Source organism: Dipodomys ordii, unplaced genomic scaffold (genome assembly GCF_000151885.1).
Source record: "Dipodomys ordii isolate 6190 unplaced genomic scaffold, Dord_2.0 Scaffold8, whole genome shotgun sequence".
Classification (NCBI taxonomy): Eukaryota; Metazoa; Chordata; class Mammalia; order Rodentia; family Heteromyidae; genus Dipodomys; species Dipodomys ordii.
Window position 1 is genome coordinate 34,527,919 of NW_012267224.1, and position 21,832 is coordinate 34,549,750.

A 21,832-nucleotide genomic window follows, 5' to 3' on the forward strand; every position below is an offset into this window, starting at 1 on the left:
CCTTCCTTCCTTCCTTCCTTCCTTCCTCCCTTCCTTCCTCCCTTCCTTCCTTCTTTCCTTCCTTTCTTTCCTTCCTTTCCTTCCTTCCTTTCCTTCTCTGCTGGTCCTGGGACTTAAACTCATGGCTAGAGTTTCTTTTGCCCAAGTCTAGGGCTCTACCCTATTAACCACCTCCACTTCTGAATTTTTAATTCAAGATAAAGTGTCTCATGGACTTTCCTGCCTGGGCTGGCTCTAAACTGTGTTCTAAGATCTCATCCTCCTGAGTAGCTAGGATTACAAGTGTGAACCACAGGTGCCCAGTCATAAGTCATTAAATAAAACATGTTTATGTATTTGAGGAGGGGATAGAATAAATGCATAGTTTCAGTATGTTAAAATAAATATAAATGTGTTATCCTGAATAAGACAATGTGACAATTGTAATTAAAGACAAAATTTTGCAGGTTGATTATAAGTATGTGGAAAACAGAAAAATTGTGGACATGGAAAACAGACATGCATTCTTTAGAATTTAATGTACAGAAACGTTCTTTCCCATCACTGGGGAAGAGCATATTTAGTATGTCTGACAGTCTTCACTCTTGGTGAAATATATGAGTTTACGTTGATGTTAATTTTTTATTTCATAAAATAATACTTATTTAAAAATAAATAAACATGCTAATTATCATTGTTGATTTAGAGACATTTCAAATCTAAAATTATATCTGTGGGTTCTTGCATCATTGTTTTCTTTCATAAAAATGAAATTATTTATTTAAAAAACATCATTTAAACCATATTAATTATCATGTGTTTTGATAGAAAATATCACATTACTATTTGTATATGGATTAAATTTACATGCAGTCTATTTCACTCATAATTACTTGATCATTGGGCCATTATAATCATTATTTATAATGTAAGTAAAATATTTTTGTAGATATGTTTATTAGCCCTCCCACCAAACAAATGAACATCAGTATTACAAGTACTACATTATCCTAAATTTGCTCAGAAGTTTTGGTATGGATCACAAATTTTGTTTTGTAAAATTTTGATCACATATAAATGTTCAATAGCCTACATGTGTTCCTACAGGTTGCTTTATATTATACACATATTGCTCCAAAATTTAGAAAACATTTGGAATGTACAAAACTTGGTCATTTTGAAGAGTTCCTTAGAAAATCTTGAGAAAAAATTTAACACTCTCATTTTTTTAAAACTGCGACATTTAAATAAGTTAAGGAAATAAGATAGAAAAGGGAGGGAGGGGGAAAAAGCAAATTCATGAATTCAGATTGTCTATTACAAAGGTGAACAGCTGGACTGTTTTAGAATAGCAAGAATATGTGATGCTCATACTTAAGAAAAATGGATTCCAAGTTGTCTTAGAGTCTGTTATTTCCTAAATTCACATTCATTATCTTCTGTGCCCTTTAAAATAGATTTTCAGCATAAGAAAAAAAAAACCAGGTTGATGAAATGAAGGCTCCCTTGCTATCTGAGAACTGATTTTGGAAAGCTGATTACTTCTAAGTATGTTTAATACACTCAGATATAAGTGAACTCTTGTACATGAGTTGTGTTTCATTATAGAATATACATCACAAGATTGAGTACTTCATCAAAATGCATTCAAAATATGGGGGATTACAGAAATTGAATATTGGAAGTATGGAAACAATAAAAAGCCTTCTTTGGAGCACTTAAGCCAGTAAGTGGTTTGAAGAGAATACATAAATACATTCTGCAATAAATTTCCAGAAACTAGAATCTAAGTAAATAAATGTCAGTCATCGTTTAATATATCAAGTTATTTACAAAAAAGAACACAAAGCTATAATGGATTACAAGAAATATAGAATGTATAATAATGCTTTCAAACATTAGTGTCTTCTGATATTCTCCCATACTTAGTATGAAACATAAAAAATGTATGCAACACCCCCACTAAATTATAAACTTGTATTTTACTTAATAAACTGTATCTATGATGGAATATAGTAGTATGGGAGATGAAGAAAAGTACATGAATTAACATCACAGTTTTGTCTCTATTCATCACCAACAATTAGTTTTGTATAAACTGAACAGAAATAGGGGAAAAGGGTAGAAAGCTTTTAGGCCTGTGGAGATTAATTGTGCCACCAGTGCTCTTAATCTCTCTCTATTCAAAAGAACACAAAAGAAAGCTCCCCAAACAAAATTCAGATGTGAATGTCATCATGAATCTCAAAAGTACTCGTGGAATTATTGAGGAAGCCCCGATACTTATTCTTTGGGGACAGTTTCTTAACATCTAAGATTCAGAATACCCTAGAAGAGGCTTTTGAAGAAGCAAGATGTGGCCATCTAGAGAAAATGACTTCCATTTTCAGTGTGGGTGTATGTTCACATCTCTTTTTCTTCAGAAATGTTTTAGAGAGCTATGGTACAATAGCCTACAGAACAGGCAGATTCCTGTAATTATACCCCACAAACCTTCCCATGCCAAGCAATGGAGATTTTTACACACAGAGCAAGTGAAAGGCCGTATTTTCAGGGACCATTTCTTCAATGAGTTACAAGAGTGGTGAAATAATAGGGTCTTTTATTTATAGAGTTCCTTAGTTCAAAGAGCTCAAAGGAAGTACTAGTCATGATCTCATTAACACGCAAAGCAGCTCTGTGAGAAAACATAGAACTAATAGCCATGTTCTGCCTGCAGAGCAACTTAGACTTAAAAGCTGTGTGAGAGACATAGTTATTTTCAAATCCTAATGTGATGGAAATATTACTGCGATCCCAGTACTATGCCATCACTGAGGCATAGATCTGGGGCTCTCTGTCCCCAACTAGACTTCTGTCTATTATATAATAGACAGACTTCGGTCTGTTATATAAAGGTGATTGGATTTGGCTTTGGTTTCTTTTTATCTAATGTTCACCTTCTTGAAACTGATGGGAGATTTTTTAGATATGATAAACCATGATCATAATACTTTTAAAGTTATATCATGTTAAATGTGATATTTATAACACGGTGACAGTTTACCTATTTTAATTGAAAGTCTCACCTCCAATGGTGATAGTATTTGGCTAAGATTAAAAGATATATCAAGTTAGGATAAAATCTAAATTCTGAGAGGAACAGGTTAGTTTTCATGTGTTTTTTGTTTTTTTCGGGGGGGTCCGATCATGGGGACTGAATTCTGGGCCTGCTGAGGAATCGAACCCAGGGCCTCAGGCATGCAAGGTAAGCACTCTACCACTCAGCCACCTTCCCAGCCCCCTTTTAAGTGTTTTTTTTTTTAACTTAAGATTTTAGGTTTGAATCAAGGACCTGTAGTTGCTATGTAAGTTGAGCTAGATCTACAGCTTTGTCTTTTTGAGGCTAATTTTTAGTCTTGCTTTTTCCCTATGCTGACTTGGTCACATGATCCTCTTACCCCTGAGCGGTTTGGGTTATGGGCTTGTACATCCAGCTCCTTTACTGAGATGGATTTTTCCTAACCTTTCTTTCTGGATTGACCTCAAACTGGAACCTTCCCTTCATTTAATGTAAAACACCAATGTGTATATTATCCCATAATTTCTTTCTGTAGGTCGGCAGTGCAGACACTGCCAAGCTGCATGCTCTGCTTGGCGGTCATTCACAAGGATGCAACGATGCTGTGCACCTGAGGTCTGTCATGCATTCTGAAACATCAAGAGAGTATTCTGCCTGTTGTCTGCTGCATTCAGTTCCACAGTTCTTCATCAAGAGGATGCCTTTGAAGTGGCTGTGACTTCCTCAAAACCAACAAGTAAGAGAATGAAGTGGCACTGTGGCTCAAGTGGTAGAGCGCTCGCCTTGAGCTGAAGAGCTGAGGGACAGCGCCCAGGCCCAGAGTTCAAGCCCCATAACAAACAAACAAAAAAAAAGGGCCAACAGAAAGTTATAAATTTCAGTGTTTGTGTACTGCCTTTGAAGTCCTGAGCAATTTAGTTCAGGCCTGAAAGGTGTAAATCCTACCGGGAACTTCATTTAGAATAGCTCCTCTGAATACACACTGATTCTTCACCAGGAAACAAAATGAATTTTCATATGGAAAATTTACATACATTTGTGGAATTTGTGTTTTAGGTTCCACGTTTTAAGTTTCCAGTTACACAATATCCAGTTACCTTGGAAATTTACAGCGAGGATGGACTTATCCCAGTGAAACCTACATACCTGGTCACAGTGACTGAAGTTAACACTTGAATTAGAAACTATTAGATTTAGATTCACAAAAATTCATCAACACCAAAAGCCAGGGATCACTGTTAGATGCCTCTAAAATCTGTGCATCACCTTTCTTTAAGCGAATGCCTCCAACATTTCCTCAGTATCCAAAAAATAAAGGAAGGTTCAAGAACTTGTGTCAACATTAGGAAATAATGTACCAAATTTAAACATGGGCTCAATAAATAAGTATGTCATTGAGTTAAATTGGTTGTGAAGGAAGTTTTGAAAGCATCCAGACAAATAAATTAAAAACTGAGTAAACACACCTGTCCATTATTTAACTGGAATGTTTGAGTTAGGGCATTTTTAATGGAGAAATGCCTTATTTTAACATTTTGTTCTGATTTTTTTATTTATTAAATATGTTTTTATTGTAAAAATACTGTAGAGGGATTACAGTTACAGGAAAAAGGTAATAGTACATTTCCTATCAAGCATTGTTATCTCCTCCTTTGTTTTTTTTCCCTACCCTCCCTTCCTTTCCACCTCCACAACTATACTCCCCGCTCTCCCCTCCCTGCCTAAATTATAAAGCTCGTTTTCCAACACAGTATCTTGTACATCTCATTGTTACAATGGGTCAACCTATATCCCTATTTAAACATTTAGTTTCTTCCCTTCCCCTCCCCAAATTAGAAAAGCGTATACAAAAATGCAGGTCACCAACATCAAATACAGTGAAAACAGGGGTTTTACTGTGGGGGAGGATCCTACAAAAGAAACAAAAAAATTCACATAGTACATTTTAAGTACCTTAAAAAAATAGCAAGAAAGAAAAAAAAGACACTTGCGTCCCTGTCTTGGGCTTCATGTTGCTTAACATCATCTTATCTGGTCATATGTGCAAAGCTTTTGACCTTTTCTGCTTGGCCGAGAAATATACTGGTTATTGCAAATAAGGGAAACCCTGGGACCTATGTTTCTTTGGGCCTGGCTTACTTCATTTAATATAATTTTTTCCAAGTCTTTCCATTTACTAACAAATGGGGCAATGCCATTCTTTCTGATGGAGGCATAGAATTCCATTATATACATATATATATATATATATATATATATATATTATATCACATTTTCTTGATCCATTCATCTACTGAGGGGCATCTGGATTGGTTCCTTATCTTAGCTATGGTAAATAATGCTGCAATAAACACAGTTGTGTTGGTAGCTTTAGCATTGTTTGTGATCATTTGGGCACTGCCCAAAAGTGGGATTGTTGGGTCATAGGGGAGCTCTATGTGAGTCTTTTGAAGAACCTCCATACTACTTTCCAAACTGATTGATCAAGTTTACATTCCCACCAACAATGCTGTAGTGTTTCCTTCTGTCCACATTCCCTCCAGCATCCACTGTTTAATTACAGTTCTTGATTATAGCCATTCTAACTGGGGTGAGGTGGTATCTCACTGTTGCTCTGATTTGCATTTCTCTTATAGTTAGCGAGGTTGAGCATTTCTTCATGTGTCTATTGGCCATCCTTCTTTCCTCTTCAGAGAAGTTCTCTTTAAGTCTTTGAGACAAGCAGCAAAGGTCAGATAAGTTGATGTTAGGTGAAATGAACCCCAAGATAAGGATTCAAATTGTTTTTTCTTTCTTTCTTGCAATTGTTTCTAACATATTTATACAATGTTTTATTTGTTGGCCTTGTATGTCCCTCCCCCACGGTATAACCCCTGCTTCCATTGTATTTGATGTTGGTATAATTTGCGGAGGGGAAGGGCAAAAACAAATCGCTTAAATAGGGTTACAGGTGGACCCATTGCAACAATGAGATGTACAAGTGGTTATGTTGAATAACGAACTTTACAAGTTTGCCGGGCAGGGGCAGGGTGGAGGGTGAGGGGGGGGAGAGATGTGAAGGGATGGTAAGGGGAAACAAAGGAGGAGGCAACAATGCTTGATAAGAAATGTACTCATTACCTTGCCCATGTAATTGTAACCCCTCTGTATGGTATTTTCACAATAAATTTTTTTAAAAGATACCACCTCACCCCAATTAGAATGGTTATAAACAGAAACTCTAATAACAGCAGATGCTTGAGGGGATGTGGACAGAAGGGAACCCTACTGCATTGTTGGTGGGAGAGTAAACATGTTCAACCACTTTGGAAAGCAGTATGGAGGTTCCTCAAAAGACTCCACATAGAGCTCCCCTATAAGCTAGCAATCCCACTTTTGGGCATTTACCCAAATGATCACAAATAAGACCACACTAAAGCTACCAGCACAACTATGTTTATTGCAGCATTATTTACCATAGCTAAGATATGGAGCCAACCTAGATGCCCCTCAGTGGATGAATGGATCAAGAAAATGTGGTATATATATACAATGGAATTCTATGCCTCCATCAGAGAGAATGGCATTGCCCCATTTGTTAGGAAATGAAAAGCTTGGAAAAAATTATATTAAGTGAAATAAGGCAGGCCCAAAGAAACATAGGTCCCATGGTTTCCCTTATTTGCAATAACTAATATATGTCTGAGACAAGCAGAAAAGGTCAGACAAATTGATCTTAGGTGAAATGAACCCCAAGATAAGAATTCAAATGTTTTTCTTTCTTGTGATTTTTCTAACATATTTATCAGATGATTTTTTTGTTTGTTTTGTATGTTCCTCCCCCACGGTATAACCCCTGCTTTCACTGTATTTGACGTTGGTATAATTTGTGGAGGGGAAGGGCAAAAACAAATTTTTTAAATAGGGAGACAGGTGGACCCATTGCAACAATGATATGTATAAGTCCTTATGTCGAAAAACGAACTTTACAACTTTGGCTGGGGGGAGGGGTGAGAGGGTGTGGAGAAATGGAGGATGAGATAGGTGGGAGATGGGAAGGGATGGGAAGGGTAAACAAAGGAGGAGGCTACAATGCTTGATAAGAAATGTACTCATTACCTTACCCATGTAATTATAATCCCTCTGTACAGAATTGTCACAATAAAAAAAAAGATATATTGTATAGCAGTAACTCTTTTGTACAACTACCTAAAGTGATAAAAAAGATAATTTAAAAAAAGAAATGCTGATAATAAAACTGAGGAATTGATAAAGATGAGCCTTTTCATTTATACTTCTTGGTGGAAATCTCAAAAAATGTCTTTTCTTGTTATGAAGATTGGCATACATAGTCAAACCTCTCAAATAAATTCTTCTTGAAAAAATATTTTCCAACAAGAAAGTTGACCTATAAAGGCATATATTTAACTATAAATCTCATAATTTTTCAACTTAAACTTATAACATATTTCTTATTATTTTCCAAACTGGTTATAGAGATGATCCAGAGCATAGCTTATAGTTTAAAAACAGACAAAGTTGACACCACTCGATGAAAGTATTATTGCTAGTTAGTATTGAAAAATGTGAGATTTATTTGGGTTCATAGACACCATTTATCTACATATCATGAAAAATAATTAAATTGATATTTTATTCTATTAAAATCAGTAGTGAGGAAATGGGTTAAACTGTCTATTCAATTGATGTTTTGGATGTGATATTTATCATGATAAAACTTGTAATATGATATCATGATTATTTGAGCAGAGAATATGCTCCCAAAGGCAGTGGTATATTAGGATAAACTTGAGATTATTATTTTTTTTACTCTTCCTAGTTTTTGGTATTTTCCATAGTAATGTTATTAGATTTGAAAATACAAAAAAGAGTGCCTACATTTTAAACTTACAGTTGATATTTGAAAAGTCATTTTACAGCCACATAAAATATAACATTCTCTCTTAGATTATGAAATATATATTTTAACAATATTATCTTGTACATTATAGGAATTTACATCTAATTCTTGTGATCTTATTCAAGAGCACAAATACTCAAAGACTGAGTATGGGAGTGAAGTCAGTGCTACAAAGAAATGGATTATTTTGATCCTTTGTTTTTGGACACTGAAGCAATTGATGCTATCTGTAGTTGAGAAGCCCAATCCAAAGTCACAATGACCCTGCTCTAGTTTGAGAAGGGCAAATACTAGTATAGTTTCCATAAAATAGCAATCACTGCTATACATTTATAAGTATATTGGATTTGCAAATACTTTAACTGTTATGAATGACATTAATCTAAGATTTGTGATTTGTAAATAATGTAAGTTTTATGAAATGAAACTGTGTTAATCAATATTGCAAGTAAAAGAGACTTTTTTGTATAAGTAATTACTGAATATTTTAGTTAGAGTGCCAACCATGACATAAATGATTCTGAATATGTTTAGATTAGTAAATTAATAAAAGATATTTGACTTCAGATTGATCTGTTCCTTAGTCAGTGAATAAATTATGTTATGATATACATAATGATGCTCCAGGAAACTTCAGTATAGTTGAAGTTTATAAGACCATCATCATTCTCTATATTTCATAACTCATGCTATCTCATCTTTAAAATAATACTTTTTAAAAATGTGCTATTTAAAAATATTTTAAGATATTACAACTACAGATGTCCTAACTTTTCAGTTGATTCCTGTTTCCTTCCACAGTCTTTACATCCATAGCCTACAGATGCTTAGATACATGTTTTCAAAAGAAGAGAAATAAAGGGCAATGAATCAGTTCTTGCAGGAGAATCAGGATATAATGGTTTTTAATGTTGGACAAGTAATTTGAAAGATTTTTCTTTGGGTATTAGAAACAAAATCAAAGGCAAGATATCTATGAAATAGTTGAAAATTAATGGTACATATTTTACGAATTTGATGACAAAGATTCTGTCTCTTACTGTCTTCTAGCATTTGCCTTACTGTCAGTTTCATTTGTGGGGTGGAAGGGTAGGTGGAGAGGGGTTTTAAGATGAGACTTCACTATGTAATATACTCCTTGAACTTGTTATTGCTCCTCTTCTGCTTCCTGAATGCTGGGAATACTGTCATAGGGCTTCTCTCTGTCTCTTGTTTTTATTTGAATTAATTCTAACCATTCAAAATTGTAAAGTGGTCATCTACAGATATTTTTCATTAAATCTACTTAAATATATTATAAACCAGAAAAAATTTGTCATAATCTTTGTCTTGATGTCTTAAGGCTGTGACTAAATTATTAAACCTTCCCCCACTCTCTGTACTACATAGAACACTAAGGTAACAGAAATTTTGTCTTTCAAAATTTATTCTCCAGTGTTCTGTGATGCAATATTTTAGTCCCCAGAAGGTGATCAAAGTCCCAGAATCTGTTGATTTTATTACTGAAGATGAAACCAATTATAAAATAGATTACAACTATTTATGGCCAAATATATTTGTAATCTCAGCAGACTGGAATATAAAGGCATTTTAATCAGTAAAAACATGGAACAAATAAACAGACATTTTGTTTGTATGTTTTCTCCTGGGGCTTCCCTTGAATGTTGTTAAATTAATTTTAGGGAACACATAAATGTACTCTAGGATGTAATTCCAAAATTTAGGACCAGTCTTATTACTAGTAATGTGATCATTACACTTTGAATAAAGACAGGCTTAAGTAATTTTGTTTCAACATCAGCAAATCTGTTATTTTAGAACCACTTGAGCATTATGTAATTACAGTGAATTATACAATTATGTGATATGAGATGGCTTGGTGAGTTTATATCTTATATTAAAATGATTTCATTTAAATTGATTGTTATTTATATACCACTAACTATATGCATGTGTGGATCATTCCACAAAAGATTAGTAACTGTTGAAATCTTACTAAAAGAACATTTCAGTAATGGAAATGAATAAACTTGCAAACTTTAAATGCTACACAATAATGCCATATTTGTAAATTATGTCTGAGTCTATACCTACATTTTTTATTATTCAAATGAGACCTACAGAGGTAGGGACATTTATGTTTCAAATCAAATTATTAAGATTAAGGTAAGCAAAAAGAAAAGTTTTAAAGCTATAGACACAGATTCTACCTAGAACACTGTTTTCTTGCTGCTCTACCGCTTTGGAATACTTTAAGAAGTTAGTTAAAAAAATAAGTTGGCTGAACGATTATTAATCATTCCCTTATCACTAAATTCAATTGTATTTTTCTGTTAATTTTCTTAGCAATTTCTTTGCCAGAATTAACAATGTGGATTTCTTCACATATACTTTTTAATTTGATTAATCCATATTATCTTATTTCTATTTCTCTTTTTTCACTTTCTTTTTGTTCAGCTAAAATATCTAATGCACATAGAATGAAGCCTAAGGGATTTACACTTACATGTTTTATGATACTAAATAATATCATTGCAAAAGTAAAGAAAACACTGAAGAACATGCACATATTTCCATTTGAGTACACCCCAAAATGAAACTCATCATCTGCTCACCAAATGATTTTTATCTTTCTGAAATTCCAATGTAAGAAATGTTCATTATTCAGATGATAACACTTCAAATAGGCCTTAATCACTAACTGTCCCTCATCTTCCTTAGCAAAGAAGAAATTATAAAATAGAATGTTCATTTTTTTACTTAAGTCACAATTATGTCTGTTTAATTTCTGTGCTACAAAATTATATCAGGACTTGACACTTTAAGCATATACTTTATTATATAAAAATCTCAATTTTATTCCTGATATTTATTTTCTGTCAACTTATGTGACAAAACTTTTTCTGATTAATTTTCATAAGTGACTTTGTATCATTCTCACAAATTAACCTGAATAGTCACTGCATTACTTCGAGAAGAAAGCATGTCTCTTTGCTTATAGGAAACGTATAATACCTTTCTTCTTAAGAGCATGACTATTTATAATATTGTTTATCTATTGTAGATAAATACAAAAAAATTCTTCAAGCAAAACCTTAGACAGTTCATTAACAATGAATCAAAGTGGTTATTCACCAAGCCAGAAGATATATAGGAAAATATAAATTACAAATAAAGCATAAAAGGTCTTGAATGCAAATACAGGATTTATTTATGTTTTATACTAAGTCAAACATTTGAACGTGGCAACATAGTCAGTGACATAGAACCAGCCTCCAAAGTGTACTGACCTGGAAGAAAAGCTAGACATCTTAGATTTGGTAACTAGAATTGAACAATACTCCAAAATTAATCCAAGAGCTGAGGTCTTAAATAAAAAGCCAAAGACAAGTAGAGACATAAGGGAACAAGAGCATTCCAAAGATGGAGTTAATAATAATAAAGCGGGAGTGAATCATGATGAAAAAGACAAAATAAGACATACATGTTTATACTAAATGAAGACTGCAATTATTGAGTTAATATATGGTATGATAGATATAAACGATGATTTAAACAGAAATAGTAAAAAATATTTAAATATGATTGAATAATTTAAGTGTGTTTATATTATTATTTTTCATGACCTGCAAATGTCATCGTGATAAGTTTGGTTTTGAATTCAGCTTCTCTATCTCCTAATTATAGCTTTGTGACCTAAAGGTAAAATGCCAAATATAGTACTTAGGTACACATTAAATAGTTAACATATAAGAGCTGTAAATATTTTTTCTCTTTTTAAACTTTAGAAATATTTTCATCCTCATCTCTATCATTTTGAGCCCACATATCTGACAAAAATCTACTGGTAATAAAAATCAATTATGTGGAAGAAAAGATGTCTGTACTATTGTTTGCAGCAGAGATTGATGATAAGACCACAAGGCAGTTCTTTAAGTAGTAAGAACTTGCTGTGTTGAGGAAAACAAGTTCCTTCATTGTGTTGGTTCATGAAATGATAGGCTTGGGGTTGCCTATAATCCTGTATGAACTGACTATATACTCAAATCACAAATTCCCCCTAGAACTTGTCAAATTCAGCTATAGTGACTGTGACATAAAAGACTGTGGAGATGGTTCCCTTATTTTAGCTTAATTTAAAATCATCACTTTTTCAAAAGAATATTTAAAATGAAAAAAATGAATTTCATTGTAACCTTTATAATGTATTTCAAATACAAAATAAAGAAAAATCTATATTATTAGCTAAAAAACCTTCTGATGTCTAATCTACATCAATTTAGCTTGATTATATATATTATTTTTTAATTTGAAATTGAGCTACATCTTATATTTATTCAGGATGCTCTTCTATTATGACTTTTTCTTATTACATGACCACCACATATGTTAAAAATAAGTCATATAATAACACCCATAATTTTAAAATCTAGATTTATAGGTCAGATAGAATAATAATAATGAATGTAAACTATTTACACTGACAGCTAAAATTTGTTCATAGAAACTTTCAAAATAAAAGACAAGAACCATTATTCTAGTAAAGTTTCAAATTCTTTAAGAAGAATCTTAAAATGTTGATTTATGGGTAAGTTATTTATCAACACATAATTACAGTCATTTGTGGTTAAAATTATTCTCTATATGAATAGAAAAAACCTTGAGAATGTAGCGACATTAACCTATCTATAATAAACTGGCCTGAAAAGTGGCTCAAGTATGCAAAGTGAAACTTGGCAGAGCCAGAATCCTACATTCCCATGGAATATGTTAACACTATTTTTTTAAAATAATTGATAATATCAAGTACTGAATCAGTAAAAATTTAAGCAGTATCATTAATATAATTTTGTCTATTACCCATGTAAATAACTCAATAACAATAATTAAATAGTTTTTCATAAAGTAACACTAAACCCAACCAACATATTTGAAAAATTGGAAATAACGAATATGTACAAATATGAGGTGTGTCAAACTTAGAGACCAATAAATTTAAAATACATACAGTTGCATAATGAGAACATAGATGCATCAGTAACTTGTAGATTGATACAAAATTTCATGACTATGTCATAAAATTGGCAAAGTTGGTCCTAGGATATGTTGTTGAATCTAAATGTAAGTAAGATATCACAGACTCCTGGAATTTTTGGTCAAAAGTTATAGTGGCAAAGATGAATAATGGCCAATTATGAGACAAATTAAATACAAAAAGTTAAAAAACTAAAATGGATTGACATACATGAGAAACACCAAAATGGTATGAATACTAAAAATCATATGATACTTTGAGAAGGTAATAGAAATTAATATATAAAGCATATTTTATATGTTTATAATAAAAATTAGTATCTTTTGATAAAGAAAATCTATGTAAATATATCTGTAAATCAATACATAGGACTTATTAGAATAAAAAAGTAACATCAAGAAATAATGGATTTACTACACAATTTTCAGCTAATGAAAAATCAATATAAAATTGCTTGGAAAAATTTATAACTAATGGATCAGACAATTAAAATCTAAACTTGCAGGAATTTAATTTTTGTATAATTGGGACAAGTAAATATTTCTGCCTTCTTGTTGGTGTTAATAAAGCATATTACATGTCAAATGAAATATTTCTCTAAAATATAAATCTGAATACTCCTAAACTCTACAACATAGTCTAGAGAAAAATAATTGCTGTAGAATAAGTTAAGCAACAGAAGAAAGCAGTCACATTTAATACATGAAAAAGTTGCAGATTATAATTGTTTTACCAATAAATAATTTAAAAATAGTAACAGTCAAAGTATAAATTCTGAGTCTTAAATATATTGAACAAATGAATTATGAACAAAAATCACATATTACATTCAAGTCCTAATTGAAAAAAATAAATATGATACAATTAATTCTGTAGATTCCTCAAATAACCCTAGACCTACCCTGTGATCCAGTACTTTCATTCATGGGCATTTACCTGAAAGGTACAAACCAGTATACACAACTGCACAACTATGATTATTGCAGCACTATTCACTAAAGCTAAGATATTGAATCAGCCCAGATGCTTCTTAACGGATGAATAGATCTAGAAAACATTGTAATGAAATACAATGAAATTTTACTAATTTGTTAGAAAAAAATAATATCGTACCATCTGTAAAAAAACCAGTTGTTTAAGGATACAGGTGGACCTGATGCAACAATGAGAAGTACAAGTTGTCAAGTCCAAAACAAGCTTTACAACGTCGGTGCGGGCGGGGGGGGGGTAAGGAGGGGGAAGGAGAAGGTTTGGGATGGGGGGGGGGGAAAGGGGGAGGCTGGGAAGGGATGTGAAGGGTAAACAAAGGAGGAGGTTGCAATGCTTGGTAAGAAATGTATGCATTATCCTGCCCATGTAATTGTAACCTCTCTGTACAGTATGTTCACAAATAAAATAAAATTAAATTAAAAAAAAAAGAAATGGAAAGACTTGGGGAAAAATTATGTTAAGTGAAGCAAGTCAAACCTGGAGAGGCAAAGGATTCATGTCTTCCCTTATGTGTGGAAGCTAGATTTAGCTTACAAATTCATAAGTAAATGTGTTGGGTGGTATGTAAGAGAATGAGATGTATTAATGAAATATGCTAGATTCCTGGGGAACTCAAATAATGCAATTCCTTACACAAAATCAAAGTTCAGCAAAGTGAAATACCAAGAAGTTGTTACATAAAAGGGGTGGGGTGGGGTAAAAGGGAAAGAAGTTAATACATGAAGAGAAGAAGGGGAAATGCGGACAACAATCTAATATATATCCTATAAAGTTAAGAATAGTGAAGGAAAAGGTGGATAGGAGAAGGTTGTATGAGAATGTTGAAAGGGGTAATATTAATCAAGACATATTGTATACATAAGCTGCTTTGTGAAATTGTAACTTCTTCTAAAGATTAAAAAAAAACTAAAAATAATATTTGAACCTAGATTCAGTTTCAAATATTAAGGAGTTGCTATTTCTTCATAAAGTTTGAATGTATCATTGCAGAATTTAAAAATAAGCTATCATAGAATGATGCATCAATAAAGTATATTTATTATTTGTTATAAAATAGTCCAGAAATAATATAAAATATTAAGATTAAAAAAATTATTTTTTAGCAAATAGAGATATACTTAACAGGACTTATAATATTTCACCTTCACCATACAGACTTTTGAATACATAATTTGAATTTGATAAAATCTAGTAAAATAATTTAAAGAGTCAAATAATAAAGCATATAAACCCTACTAGATGCATTGTTTCCTATTAAAGGCAAATTCCGTTCCGTGTTTTTGATCTTTTGCTTTAGGCATATGATTTAGTTTTAGACTAACATTGATGTTTATTCAGGCATTGATTTTCAAATCCATTTTGTGGATTCATTGTAGATATGAAAATATGCTCAACATTGCAGTTAACCCTGAAACATTTCTAGAGGCAATAGAAACATGTTGGGGGGCATGAAATATACCCATGATATCCTGGTGATTAAGCTTCTGTTACATTGTTATTGAACAATGTGATAATGAAAGCAGGGGAGATAGTTTTAAAAGATTGAAAAGCAATTACAGATGGCTTCTCACCAGTTCATTTTGTATTTCTCACTAGTCTAGCTAGTACACTAGTGTTTCATTAGAGCAGGCACAGATAATTAATCATTTCTCTTCCATTTGAATTTATTATCCTTTGGAGATGTTAGCATTAGTAATAACATAGCAGAAAGATACTAAAGTTTCTCTTATTTAAAAGGTCCTCCAAAAATAAATTTACTCATTCATTACCATTTTTGCTTCAAAAATATTTCTTGAACTTGAAAAGTATTAAGGAGTTTCACAAGAGGTTATGAGTACAATTCATCTTGATCGACGTCCCCTTTTATGTCATACTTCCCATTTTCCCCCTTCCCATCCTTACCTTCAAATTAAATTTTACACAATGTGCAATCAATATAATGACTCTACTTGCTGATGAAATTCTAACATTCATAAAGTCTTTACAACTGTGCAAAGTGGAAAGCCCAATAAACATTGTGGGTTATGTGGTAACTAAATTTTTTCATATGGATTTAACTAATACAGATTAGGATTTGGTCATCAAATCAGTTTATGTTCTATATGTGTAGGATACACTAGAATATATTCTAATTTCCTTTAATTAATCAATGCCCAATATAGCATTAGAAGTCATGATTACATGTGTATATTGCATGTCAATCAAAACTATAAAATATTTTAAATATTGTACTTTTTAAAATGTTCAAACAATGGTGAGACATAATGGCCCAAGCCTGCAATGCAAGCTATGTGACAAGCACAGATTGGAGAATTAAGGTTTAGGCTAGGCGAACTGTATGAGACTTATCTGAAAAGTAACAAAGCAATGATGGCTGGAACATGTCTCAAGAAGTAGAATGCCTGCCTAGAAAATCTGATTCCCTAAGTTCAAAAATCTCAGTACCATCAAATAAACAAAAAGTAAATAAATTTGCAAGGAATAAGAAGTGCTTTAGGGCAAACGATCAAAATGAAAGAAAACAAACAGTATACTTACATAGCATGTTGTTTAATACTAGTTAAAGAAATGCTTTGAATAAAGGTTATTTTCATGAAGATGAAAAGATACTAAAGGTATATTTAGAGAATTTATTTTGGATTATAGGATAATTTTTTTTGAGAAATGTAGAGGTGGAAGTTCTGAAGGCATCTCTTCTATTTGCTTTTACCGTCTAAGTATGCTCAAGATTGATCTCACAGGAAACCATGCGGGGCGGGGTGGTGGGAAGCTTTCTCATTTATACCTAATATAAGTTAGTCCAATAAGTATTTAGTGATGTAGGAGAAATGGTGAACCAAATTTAAGAATGGATGAAAACAAGGGAAGATGGCAGATAAATCAATTAAAATAGTACCAAAAGCAAGTTTCTGCATGCTGGGGTACCCTGTGGTAGAGAACACTGTTGTACCTGAGTTGCTTCTGTTGTCCTTTTTTTTTTGCAACTAGCTGCTGCTTCCAGATTCAAAGACCCCTACCAGCTTAAGGGAAATTTGGAAGGGAGGGAAGTATAGCTGGCCTCTAAATTTCAAGTATATGAATTGTGACTAGACTCTTTTGGGGACTTAAATACCGAAAAATTTTCCAATACACCAGAGTCAAAAGGTGCAAAGATTCATAAGATCCCTATTATTTGCATATATTTAAAGAGTGATATTGTTCAACAAATCAATTTTAGACTATTGCATTTGTTCTTTGTCATATTCCCTTATATACATTCATGATTTCTAATGTCTGAATGCTGAAAACTGCAGCCTTTATTCAAACAGCTTATCTTTTCTGCATAATTGAATTTTTGGTTTACAAGACTACCATTCTAGTTTCTCTTTAGAAGGTACAAATATTTGGCCTTTTACACGTCTTCAGGTAAGCATAGAGGAAGAGTAAAAGTAGTCTGAATAGCTAGTAAAATAGGAAAAGCATACAATCAAATACAAAATTATCAGGGGTAGTTGTATTTGTTAATTTTTCCACAAAGACTAACAATGTTTGACATTACCTTACTCAGCAACTTTACAATAAAATAAAATTTAAAAAAAGAATATGCAGAAGAAACTTTGCCTTTTTCTGAGAAATGACATCTTCACTCATGGAAGATGATGCTAATTGAATATAGCATGATAAGCAGATTTACCCAAGTGAAAATGGAGACATTTCAATATGTATTTATCCCTCAAAAACAAATATCAAGAGTAGCAAGTTAAATGTTGGATATTTGTAAGAACATGGTATGATTGGGGAAATGCAGGACAATTATGCCAAGAACACCATTCAGTGGTTCTTCTGTACATGTTGAAGTGCTTTCCAAAGAGATCTGTAAGCCAGTTCCAGCTTCCTGACAGCAGGAAAACACAATGTAATAACACCATATTGCTGTCAAGGAGACCAGAGCTACACAATGGAATCATGTTGCAAACCCAGTCATGTCTCTTTCGCTCTTTCCTCCGATCCTCTACATTTTTATTTTTATTTTTATTTTTTGGTCCAGTTGTGGGGCCTGAACTCTGGCCTTGGGTGCTGTCCCTCAGCTCTTCACCTCAAGGCTAGTGCTCTACAACTTGAGCCACAGCGCCACTTCCGGCTTTTTTCTTTTTGCTTATGTGGTGCTGAGGAATCGAACCCAGGGCCTCAGCCATGCAAGGCAAGCGCTCTACCACTGAGCCACCTTCCCAGCCCTACATTTTTATTTTTATTCTGAATGAAAAGTAATTACTTTGAAACTACTGAAGTGTACAATTTCTATATTTAATGTACAAATAAATAAGAAACACAATCTAATCTGTTTAGTTTTATGAGTCTGGATGTGTGAAAAAATCTGCATTTGTGTCCACTTCTCATACTGATCCTGCTCTAACTTTCTGTAAATCAAATCTCATTTCTTCTTGATACTCAGATCAGCCACCATGGGTTTTATGAAGACTGCTCTTATTTTTCCACAAAACTGACTGACTTGTCCATTTAAATATTCACAGGACATTTTTACTGTATGTGTAACAGCAATAAAACACCATATGTTTGTTTTTTAAATATATCTTTGTCATGTACTATTCTGTTAATTTTTGTGCATTTTTATTGTAAAAATGCTGTACAGAAGGGTTACAGTTACATGAGCAAGGTAATGAGTACATTTACTATTGAGCATTGTGTTCTGTTAATTTTTTAAAGACAACATCTTTACAGAATTAAGCATTAATTGACAAGTAAAAATGCTTTAAATATTTCCCTTAAGAAATAATGGAACCTAGGACCAATGAGTTAGATATCTTTAAAATAATTTTTAAAAATACTGGGTTTTTTCCTATGGTTTTTTTTGGATTCTAATACATTAATTCTAATTTAATTTTATTTATTTGTTTCTGTCTACTGGATTGGGGTTTATCTTGCTTCTCTCTTTCAAGGTGCTTCCCAAGTTTTATTAAGTTGTTGGTTTCAGATCTCTCTAATTTGTTGATGTAAGAACTCAGCTATAAACTTGCCTCTGAATACTGCCTTTGCTGTGTCCCAGAGGAGCTGGTAATTTGTGTGTGCTTTTTTTGTTGAATACCATGAACATTTGAATTTCCTTTCTAATATCTTCCGTGACCCACTGGTGATTCAACAGTGTGTTGTTCAGCCTCCATGTGCACTACATCTGGTATATACACTTTTCTTATTTGGGAGGGAAAGGGGAAAAACAAAATATTTAAAAAGAGATACAGGCTGACCCATTGTAACAATGAGATAGACAAGACACTAAGTTGAAAAAGAAACTTTACAACTTGTTTGGGGAGAGAGGATTGGAGAGGTGGAGAGGGAAGGGATGGTAGGGGAAAAACAAAGGAGGAGGTAGCAATGCTAGATAGGAAATGTACTCTTTGCCTTACTCATGTAACTGTAACTCCTCTGAACACTATTTTTACAAAAAAAGTAAAAAATACTGGGTTCTTAAGAAGCTGATGGCAAAGTTAGAAAGTGGAAAATTTATTGAGGGGTACATTGGTAAAAACAGGAAAGGGAGGCAGAAAGATCAGAAGGCATTGTCAGAAATAAGATGCACATTAGAAAGGAAACACCCTGACCATGATCTCTGAAGTAAACAACCTGTTAAAAGATATATTTTGAGTAAAATGCTGTTAGTACTGTATTTCCTGCTCAGCTGTAGTATGGTTGCTACCCAAGAGGAGACTGAGTCTGTGTACCATGGACATTCTTTCATTGTTTATAAGCTGTTTCTGGAAGAACTTTACTTTAGCTTCGAGTACTAAAGTAGATCCTAATGCAACTTGGAGCTATGGGTTGTCAACTAAGATGAAAGACTCATGTTGAGTATTCTTACAATAAAAAAGCAGGTAAAGAGATTGAAGATAATTATGTAGGTGATAACCATGCCTTTATTTTAACAGACTTATCGTGCTGTTGATATCATTTTTGCTTCTACCCTAAGTGATCAAATTGTACATAGCAAATATTGTTTAGATTGTTATATATAATTACTTCCTCCATAAAGCAGTGAAAACATAAATGTATGCTAGTTGGAACTGTTATTTTAGGATAATTTTAATTCCAGTCTACAATAAAGTGAATGATTAAGAAAAACAGGCTATACATATTTAATAATATCAATAAATAAGTTTTTCTCCATCTCCCTCAAGTATAAGGATCTAAACTTATTTAGAACTTAAATGACTTAAAACTGGCATAAGGGTTTCATGAATCATATGGGTAAATTATTATTTATTATGCTAATGGTTACAATGTCACTATTAATTTGGTTTAAATAACTTTTGTTTAAGCGAACAAGAGCAAGAAGAAAAGGAAGGACTAGCTGTGGATAAAGCTTATAATTCACTCTAAATACTTAAAACTTGATTTACTATAACTAATCCATATTTTAGAGCACTAATTAAATGACAGACATCAAATATTTTCTTACATACTTAAAAATAGTTAAGTAGAATACTTTAGAGATGGTATAGTTCTTTAACATAAAATTTTATTTATCCAAGCAAATATTGAAAAAATTGTTTAAAAATACAAATGTAGCCAGGAATTGGTGGCTCTTGCAAGAAATCCTAGCTACTTTGGAGGCTGAACTATGAGGATGAGGGTTTGAAGCCAGCCTGGGCAGGATAGTCTGTAAGATTTTATCTTCAGTTAACCACTCAAATGCCAAAAGTGGAGGTATGGCTCAAGTGATAGAGCAGTAGCCTTGAGCATAAAAGCTCAGAGTCAGTGCCCAGGCTCTGAGTTCAAGCACCAGGGTAGCATGAATATATAAATATATGTATATTCATATTTATTCATTCATATTAAATATTATATATAAAACATTATTTTTCTGGCAGAATTATTTGTGGATGATAGCTATTTGGCCTTTTTTAAGGTGTCTAATTTCATAAGTAATCCCAGGGAAGAACTGTGTGCATAAAATCCGCTTCTTAGACATTTGCTCCAAATAAATGCATTTCAGTATAAACTGCATTCTATATAAATAAGACTTGTATTTCTGCAAAATCAATTTTGAAAACAATTATGTATTGTTTTATAGTCTTTTGCTTATTTTTTGTTAATCAATTGCTGTGGCTTTGCATAGGAAGACTTGCCAGTTTGAAAAGCTAGTGAGTATTGTGTTACATTGCTCAATGTAATTTATTACAAATCCCAGGAGGATCATTTACCATTAGGGTCTGAGGAGATGGCCACAGTGGTTTATGTGATACTACTTGATTCTCTGACCTTTCACTCTTGAGGTTTTAAAAACATTTTGTAGAACTCATGAGAACACCATTAACCTAAGCCAGCATCACACTCTGAGGAATGTGATTTCCCATTGACCTCCAGCTGCATTCTCTCTTCAAATACATACACACATCTTGATTAATAAGGTTGATCAAAGACATACTTAACTGAACTCCAATTAAATCAAAAACTTTACATTAAACTTATTGAATTCCATAATGAAAACATATACTTTACACAAAGGCTATAGATAATGCCTGTAGTTTTTTGAGTTTTCTGACAAGAAGAAGAATAGAAGGAGGTGAGAAGAAGAACATAAAGAAAGGAAATGGTTACATGCTAGGGTCACCACCAATAAAACTAAGTACTCAGAGTGTTAGCAACATCATTATGTGTTAAAGCCAAGTTAGTATCATGTTGACAAAAAATTGTTAGAGCCCATTTAATATCAAGCATTGGACTCATTACCTTGCTCATATAACTGTAACCAGTATCTTTTTTTTCTTTTTCATTTTTTTAATTTAATTTTATTTTATTTGTGAACATACTGTACAGAGGGGTTACAATTACATGGGCAGGATAATGCGTACATTTCTTACCAAGCATTGCA

The 21,832-nt window shown here is 32.7% G+C and overlaps 1 pseudogene; it reads left to right on the plus strand.

Moving 5' to 3' along the window:
* LOC105980203 overlaps window positions 1–4,216 on the plus strand; it is a 92,258-nt pseudogene extending 88,042 nt beyond the window's left edge.
* Window positions 4,217–21,832: the final 17,616 nt, after the last annotated feature.